Raw genomic sequence first — 9,648 nt, forward strand, 5'->3', positions numbered from 1 at the left:
TGGGGTTTTTTTTTTTTTTTTGTACTGAAGGCTTGTAAAACTAAAAGTAATTTCTGACTGGTTTTGTGGAACATAAGCCCCACTCTCTATTAAATAAGTTCAGAAATTAAGTTCTGTGTAATACAGTGGAATGACACAGGGAAAAAGTATTGAACACATGAAGAAAGGGAGGTGCAAAAAGGCATGGAAAGCCAAGACCTGAAATCAATCAGTAATTAGAAAGCAATCCTGCCCCTTGTTAGTGGAAATTAATATTAGCTGGTTCAGTCTCAATTAATGGCCTATAAAAAGGTGTCTTATTACCAACATGTCACACAAGAAACATTTCATGATGGCTAAAAGCAAAGAGCTCTCAAGACCTTCGCAAACTTATTGTTGCAAAACATACTGATGGCATTGGTTACAGAAGCATTTCTATACTTCTGAATGTTCCAGTTAGCACTGTTGGGGCCATAATCCGGATGTGGAAAGAACATTATTTCACCATAAACCGGCCACAACCAGGTGCTCCTCACAAGATTTCTGACAGAGGAGTGAAAAGAATTATCAGAAAAGTTGTCTAAGAGCCAAGGACCACTTGTGGAGTGCTTACAAAAGACCTGGAATTAGCAAGTACAATTGTTTCAAAGAAAGCAATAAGTAATGCACTCAATCGCCGGTGCCTGTATTCAGTCTCACCATGCCTGTATGGTCTTGCTCACCATGCAAGACTCCATTGCTGAAGATAAAGCATGTTGAAGCTCGTTAAAGAATGACCCGGCCAATCACCTGACTTGAATCCAATAGAAAATCTATGGAAAGAACTACAGATCCGAGTTCATAGAAGATGCCCACAGAACCTTCAAGATTTGAAGGCTGTTTGTGTGAAAGAATCATACCTGAGCAATGCATGCGACTAGTTTCTCCATACAGGAGGCGTCTTGAAGTTGTCATTACCAACAAAGGCTTTTGTACGAAGTTTTTTTCCCTGGATCATTCCATTGTATTATACATAACTTAATTTCTGAACTAATTTGTTTTGTTTTCTTTGTATGTATGGATTATTTGGGTTGTTACCAACATCTGCTGAAAATTGTCAACAGCACCTTTAGAAATATATTTATTGAGAAAAATGGTGACGTGTTCAATACTTATTATTCAGTATTCAATATTTCAATTTCATAATGCATATACAGTGGGTAAATATTGAACTATTGAATTTTGTACATACATACATACATACATATTATACACACAGTATATAATGTATGTAGTTATTGACCAAAAAAATGTCTGAATACAAATTTGTGGACTATGAAAGAAGAAAATTATATGCCGTTTACAAAAAAAAATCTATAAAATTGTGGTGGCAAAAAGTATTACACTGAAAATACTATATCTCAAGATAATCAGTTAATTAAGTTGGGTTTTGTGTTCTACAGCAATCTGCAGAGCAGAATCTGTGGGTGCCTTGTTAAGATTGTGGTGATGTGCACTCTAAAGCTCCTGTTGAACATATGAAAATCTATCATAACTCACTAAATTCTGTCTGTCTTCCAGTCTTAAAGACACTGTTGTGTCCTACATGGAGCGTAAAGATCTGGGCATTCCTCTTGAGGTGGATGAGTTCTTCCCTGAAGAGATCCTGCTCTCACAATACACCGACACATGGAAGTTCTCTGTTCTTCTCAGACAAGAAAGAAACCAAAGATAGATTCTGGATGAAGTACTTCTGTTGTCTTACCCAGTCACTCTCATATCAGGGAAAACTTTGATTTGATTTACAAATGACATCAGTACAGACATTTAAAAATAGTGCCTTTTGTGCACCTGAGGAACAGTATGCAGCACAGTATGCTGCTGCATATTTGCTTCTTTATATACAGCACTTTATACTGTAATATTGCTTGAATGGTTTTGGGACCGTAATATTGTACAATCTGTCAAAGTAATCTCTCGGATAGTTAGCAAGTACAATACAACTTATTATAAAGTATAAAAAGTTCAAAACAATAAAATACTTTTCTGTAATTTTTTTGTTTTGTTTTTGAAGTTGCTAACAGTTGTTTAACTATTCCTTCTTTATTTGTTTACTTGTTACTTTAAGATACATGCACTCATTTGAACTGTTGTGAACTGTTGATTGTTGAAATATGCACTCCACATCATGAGCCCAGACCTGGGGCCCGTTCTCCGTACCTCGCTTAATACATCTGAAATGATTTGAAAGATACCAGATCTTCTAATCGTGATAACTGATCTCTGGCTAATTTGGTTCTTCAAACGAATTCGTGGATTTTATTAAAATATCTGGATTAAGTTGTCTACTGCGCGTTCTCGTGTCCCCCGTAAAGGGATGTATCAATACTCGAAACCACGATCAGCAATGCAGCGATTGGCTGGTGGCAAGACAGCAACGTAATGACATCATATAATCAAAAAAAGCGAAATTTCTGGACCTTAAATGTGCATATGTTATTTTATTCTTTTATTTTTAATGTGATTCCCAATTTTTATGTTCACGATTTCTAGTATTTGAACACAGGCTTTACATTTTTATTTCAATGATGCAATTAGCAATTAATGTAATTTTATCTTTGAAGCAGATTTGCTATGTGACAGCATTAATTAAAGTTTCTTAAGGGTCAAGATCAAGTTATCTGCATCTCCTGCACTCCCTCAAGCCACTCCCATAATAGCTGTCAGCACTCAAATTAATGCACGACTCCGATTAACTAGCTCTAATACAATTCTAAAGTAATTATTTTATCACAAATAAATCTTTCAATGACTAAAACGGTCTCTATAGTATTATAGATCACACAACATTATAATATTATTTTCAAATAATTTTTTTAATTCCTAGGTCTATAAATTTAAATGATTGTCACCGGATTAGTAGGGTACTCTTGTAATAAAGTAGCAGTGGCTGGGATAGATTTTAAATATCAATTCCACTTAAAAATATGCAATCTAATCCCGTTTACATGAAATAAGCCTGCTCCTGAGCAGGTTTAAGTTTACGGACCTGTTGCTATGACAGTAAATCCAGGATGAGCGTCGAAGGACCAAATAATCCAAGATCATGCCAAATCATCAACAGTCAAATCCAGCTAACTGAGTTAGTGACGTACGAAGAACAGGCCCCTGGATGCACTTGTGCATTTTTTTGTCCATGTTTTTGATAGGATGTTGTTTTTTGGTTAGTGTAGTTTAAAGGGTGTTCCATAGAAAATAAAAAATACTGCTTTACAGGGATTTCTAACCTCATTTTCCATTGCACTTTTTTTCTGTGCTTTTACTATCCTAAAATCAATGTTTTTGTGTATCAACGTATGTGCTGGGAAAAAAAAATTTTTTGTTCTGTGACTAACATGGATTTGAATAAAGAGTTATTAAATATTTTTACCTCCACTTCAAAGTCAAGTCAAGCCACCTTTATTTATATAGCGCTTTTAAAATACAGATTGTGTTAAAGCAGCTTTACAGTATCAAAATAGGAAAATAGTGTCTCAATGCAAAAGGACAATAGTAAACACTAAATTTTCAGTTAAAGGCAGTTCATCATTGAATTCAGTGATGTCATCGTCCAGCTCAGTTCAGTTTAAATAGTATCTGTGCAATCAAGTCGCGATATTGCTGGAAATTAGGTGTCCCCAACTAAGCAAGCCAGAGGCAACAGCAGCAAGGAACCAAAACTCCATCGGTGACAGAATGGAGAAAAGTACCTTGGGAGAAACCAGGCTCAGTCGGGGGGCCAATTCTCCTCCGGCCAGACGAAGCAGCAGGTTGATCCATGCTGCAGCAAAGTTAGATTGTGCAAAAGGCTCATCTGGTTTGTGTGCTCTTGTCCCAATGGCCGTCTAGGAGACAAGGTCTTCACTGGGGATCTGTCTCTGGGGCTCATCTAGTTGTCCTGGTCTCAGCTGAAATTCAGGACTTTTCTATCCTAAGTTTCTATCTTTCTATCGTCTCTAGGTGGGTTGAGAAGGTCAGCCCCCAAAAATATATAATTTGACAGATTGCTCTCACAAATATGCCCTTAGGAGCTGTAGAACATCGACTGATGCTCACTTACAGTGGTCTAGGAGCTAAGTCTAAGAAGAAAGCTATTCTGGAGGGTTAAAAATAGAATTGATGAGAAGCTTATATTTGAGAAGGATATATTTTTGTCAAAAACATTGTTGTGGACAAAAAAATATATATGTATGTTCCCTTTCATACATTATCCCAATGCTACGTAAGGGCTGACACTATGGGAACACCCTCTGAGTGTGTCGACTGTCTGAAGCCAATGCACAGTACAGGTAGACCGTGTACTGCTGGAAAAGAGGGACAGCTGAAACACGTTAAATAACTTGCATGTACATCACAACTGACCCATGATTTTTGCTCCACACATGCATAGTAATGTATTCTTCAAGTGAGGAAAATTTAAAGGATGTACAATTCGCTACAGTTAAAAAAAAAAAGCACTAATATCAGAACCTTCATGTCATTTTTAAAACTCAAGACATAATTCACAACCAATGATCAAAATGCACATTCTAAACATTTTTTCCAAATGTTTGGATACAATACACTTAAAAGATGATGTGTGCTTGCATTCTCTTAATTTGCTTAGAAGCACCAATACAGTATTACATTGAAACACTGAATAAACCATCTATCTCACACTGAGAAAGAAGCATGTCTGTGCTTGCATTGTCTTCATTTGCTTAGAAGCTCTAACATAACTTGTTGAGCATAAAACTTTTAACACATTAAGAACAGTCTTTCTGCATCGCAAATAAGATTTAATTTCATATGTAAGAAAAATCTTTCATATGGGCATGCTTTTCTCTTAAAGGGGTCATATGACGTTTCTAAAAAGAACATTATTTTGTGTATTTGGTCTAATGCAATGCGTTTATGCAGTTTAAGGTTAAAAAAACATTATTTTCCACATACTGTACATCATTTTTGCTCCTCTATGCCCCGGCTTTCGGAAAGGCATAGATTTTTACAAAGCTCATCGTTCTGAAAAGCGAGGTGTACGCTGATTGGCCAGGTACCCAGTGTGTTGTGATTGACCGAATACATCAAGCGTGTGACGAAAATGTTACTTCCATTACCATACTGTGATGCCGTGTCCCGGCGTGACGAGACAAAACCAATAAAACCCATTACAAACGAGGGTTCCCTTTCAGTTGGTCACGTGCGACGTTACGTCAGAACAAACTGACGAGTGGGGATCTCGCCCGAGAGCCCAATCACCTTCGACTGGTAACAGAACGAGCCAATGGTACGCTGAGTACCTTGGTGTGCGGAATTTGCATTGCGAGCTCCGCCCCGCTGTGTGGGTGTATAAGGAGCAGTGCGAGCAACTCGCATTCAAGATTTCGCTTCGGAGCCAAGCACATCTCTCTGCTGGTATCACCGGAGTGTTTTGCAATGAGCCTTCTGTGGTTGTTGGTTTGACAGCGAGATTCAGCGGTTGGTTGAAGAGCTTCCTGCTTCTTCTTTCCAGCTCCTGCGTTCCCCGTTTGTGTTTGCATCTTTTTAACGATGTCATACCGCCTGTGCGTTTCTGGGTACGGTCGATATTTGGCTTCTCGTGACGGCCACGATCGCTGTGTCACATGTCTGGGCTTTCAGCATGCTGAGGCTGCGTTCGTGGATGGTTCATGTTCTCATTGTGGGGACATGATCATCTTGGCGTTAAGATCGAGACTCGATTACCTTAAACGGTATAAAGTCCCCTCTGCCACACCCCAATCTAGTTCCTCTTCCAAGCATTAACCCTCTGGGGTCTGAGGGTGTTTTGGGCCCTGGAGAAGTTTTGACATGTCCTCTACTTTGGCTGGTGACCAGGGTGATCTGAGGGTTACGGTGTGGGCTTCCCTGACGAGACAGCCTCCTCAGGCTGCACCCCTCTCACAAGCACCGCAGCCTGTGAAGCCTCCGGTTGAGCTTGTTGGGCCCTCTCACCAGGATCCCAGCATCTCATTCGGGGCTCAGGAGGATGACCGAATGTCGATTGGCGCATCACAAGGCGGGCTTGAGTCCTCGGGATATGAGGATTCGGCTGCGTTGCCCCGAGTCTGATCCCGAGCTGACGGCCATGCTTTTCCGGGCAGCTGAGAGCATCGGGCTCTGCCCTGCACGCCATGGCCACCCTCCAGATCTACCAGGCCAAGGTGCTCAAAGAGCTGCACGAGGGCAGTGCTGACCCGGAAGTCTTGTAGGAGTCGAGCACTGCTACCGACCTCGCCCTCCGGGCGATGAAGGTCACTGCACGCTCCTTGGGTCAGGTGATGTCCACTTTGGTGGTCCAGGAGCGCCACCTATGTCTGAACCTGGCAGACATGAGGGAGTCCGATCGGACTCAGCTCCTCAACTCCTCGATCTCTCAGGCTGGCCTCTTCGGTGACACGGTTGAGAGTTTTGCCCAACAATTCTCTGCTGCCCAGAAGCAGTCTGAGGCTATAAAACATATTCTGCCCTGGCGGCCCGCTGCTGCCTCCACACTGTCGCCGGCTCAGCCACCTCAGCCTGCTCGTCGCCGAGGGTGCCCCCCTGCGGTCTCCTCCACTCCCGCTCGGCCACAGCAGCAGCCTCCACCCTGGTCGCAGCGAGGAGATGGCCACAGAAGGGTGGCGCAGCCCGTCTCTGCCCCTAAACCTGCCAAGCGGCGTTCCTGAGACGGGCGACCCAGAGATGGGGAAGTCAGCTCTTCAGGAGATGGTAGCAGAACCACTCCTTTCCCCGGAGGAGGGCCGGGGAGAATCCTTTGTTTCCGTTCTCTTTTTGTTCCACCACTGGCCCCACGGTACCCAAACCTTCATTAAAAGAGCTGTTTTCCTCTACCTCCGGGTCCCAAGAGGCCGTTGATGACAGTAGGCGATGTTTTTCCTCACCGCTCTCGTCCCCCTCTTCCTTTGCCAGTTTCCTGGCAGAGCTGGCTCGAGAATGCATTGCCTTCTCACGCCCCCTTTGCCATGTCTCGGAATTAGACAAGTGCTCGCACTCCGCCCTTGCTAAGGGACGCTACGCCTCCCATGTTGGGGCCGTCTGTTCTGCTTCGCTGCCCCACTGTGCCCTGTATTTCCTTTGACCCCGCTGGTTCGGTTTTTGGGAGCCTGGCTACAGCTCTCCAGTCCGTCCTGCTGGCTCATCCGAACGATCAGTCTCGGCTAAGTGATTCAATTCTCCTGGTGTCCTCCAAGGTTTCGGGGTATTCGCGTTACAATGGTGGGCAAGGATGCTCCTATCATGCACACGGAGGTTGCGACCCTGCTGGCTAAGGGCGCGATAGAGCAGGTCCCTCCAGCCGACATGAAGACCGGCTTCTACAGCCCCTACTTCATAGTACCCAAGAAAACAGGTGGGTTATGGCCAATCCTAGACTTGCGTGCCTTGAACCGAGCTCTTCACAGACTTCCATTCAAGATGTTCACGCCCAAATGCATTTTCGAATGCATTCGTCCCATGGATTGGTTTGCAGCGATCGACCTGAAGAACGCATACTTTCATGTCTCCATTCTTCCTCGACACAGACCGTTTCGTCGGTTTGCTTTCGAGGGGCAGGCATATCAGTACAAAGTTCTCCCATTCGGGTTAGCCCTGTCTCCCCGCATCTTTACGAAGGTCGCGGAGGGAGCTCTGGCTCCTCTCAGGGAGCAAAGTGTCCGTATCCTCAACTACTGGCTGATTCTAGCTCACTCTCGAGTACAGTTGTGTGAGCACAGGGATCTGGTGCTCAGACACCTCGGCCGTCTGGGTCTTCGGGTCAACTGGGAAAAGAGCAAACTCTTCCCTGTGCAGAGGATCTCTTTTCTCGGTATGGAAATAGACTTGGTCGCCATGTTCGCGCAGCTTACGAGCGAGCGCACACAGTCACTGCTGAATTGCCTGAGTCAATTCAAAGGCAAGAGAGCGGTTCCACTGAAACTATTTCAGAGGCTCCTGGAGCATATGGCATCCACAGTGGCGGTCATACTGCTCAGGTTGCTTCATATGAGACCGCTTCAGCACTGGCTTCACGGCCGAGTCCCGAGATAGGCATGGCAACAGGGCACGCTCCAAGTGACCATCACTCCGGCCTGCCACCGAACCTTCAACCCGTGGTTGGACCTCTCGTTTCTACGGGCTGGTGTTCCCTTAGAACCAGTGTCCAGGCATGTTGTTGTGTCATCAGATGCCTCTGCCACGGGCTGGGGTGCCATGTGCAATGGACATGCTGCATCAGGCTCCTGGACAGGACCCTGACTTCAGTGGCATATCAATTGCCTCGAGTTGCTAGCAGTATGGCTTGCTCTGCTTCAAGGTCCTACTGAAGGACAAGCACGTTCTGGTCCATATGGACAACACTGCGACCGTAGCGTACATCAACTGTCAGGGCGGTCTACGCTCCCGTCACATGTCGCATCTCGCTCGTCATCTCCTCTTGTGGAGTCAGAAGCATCTGGGTTCGCTTCGCGCCGTTCAAATCCGGGGCAGGCTCAATCGTGCAGCCGACGAGCTCTCACGACAGCAGTCTCGCTGTCTCTCGGAGATTCCATCCCCAGTTGGTTCAGCTGATTGGTTCATGCCCCAGTTGTTTTACTCCCAGACCGAGGGCACCCTTGGCACGGACGCTCTGGCACACAGCTGGCCACAGGGCCTGCGCAAGTATGCGTTTCCCCCAGTGAGCCTTCTTGCACAGACGTTGTGCAAAATCAGGGAGGACTATAGACTCGCCTATGCTCTGAAGTGGAACCTCTTCGTCACTTGGTGTTCTTCGTGTCGAGAAGACCCCTGGAAATGCCCGATCGGGAGATGCAGAACTGTAGAACTCCCACACATACTCCACAAACGGGAGATTTCTGTGGGCTAGGGCTACAAAACGTGCGGCGGTTTCTGCAAAAAATACTTTCAAAAAACAAAAACAAAAAAACGGGGAGAAGGGGCGCTGCTTACTTTTTGTTTGGTCCAGTATTCTGTCATGGTTCGGCTACTGTGGAGGAACGAGGAGACACAGGATTAGTCTTTTAATCTTGAACTTCGGAGAAATATAATGCAGGCAGACACACACGTAGCATAAGGACGAACAATACCGGACAAAGAACTTAGAACAAAACACTCCTTAAGAATACAACTCAATCAGGGTTGACACACAGGGTTGAATCAACGAGACACACCTGGAATCAAATTGGAAACGAGCAGGAACAGGAAGATAACAAAAAAAAAAGTATAATGACACAAGACGGAAAACAAGGAACACATTCAATTCAATTCAATTTTATTTGTATAGCGCTTTTCACAATACAAATCATTGCAAAGCAACTACAGCAAATAAAGTTTCTACAATATTTAGTGGTAGCTTATCAGTGGTGACTGTCAGTTAATGTACATATGGCAGAAATGTACGGAAAAATCTATTAAAGACGTAATCAAACAGATGAACAATATTAACAGGAATTATTATATGATGCAATCAAACTTATAGCAAAATGTGGTAGTTCTGTATGTGGTTTCATGGTTGGCATCATCTGAGGTCCTCTGAGGGGTTGGCATCATCTCTTCTCAGGTGTTCTGGATCCAGACTGAATCTTGTGTAAATCCTAGTTACCACGGGATGTCAATCCAGTGGCAAAAACAGAGAAACAAATAGAGACATAATTAGCGTAGCTGCTGTTCCAACCAAGC

Source organism: Sinocyclocheilus grahami, unplaced genomic scaffold, assembly GCF_001515645.1.
Source record: "Sinocyclocheilus grahami isolate Dianchi unplaced genomic scaffold, SAMN03320097.WGS_v1.1 scaffold524.1, whole genome shotgun sequence".
In the NCBI taxonomy this organism is placed as follows: Eukaryota; Metazoa; Chordata; class Actinopteri; order Cypriniformes; family Cyprinidae; genus Sinocyclocheilus; species Sinocyclocheilus grahami.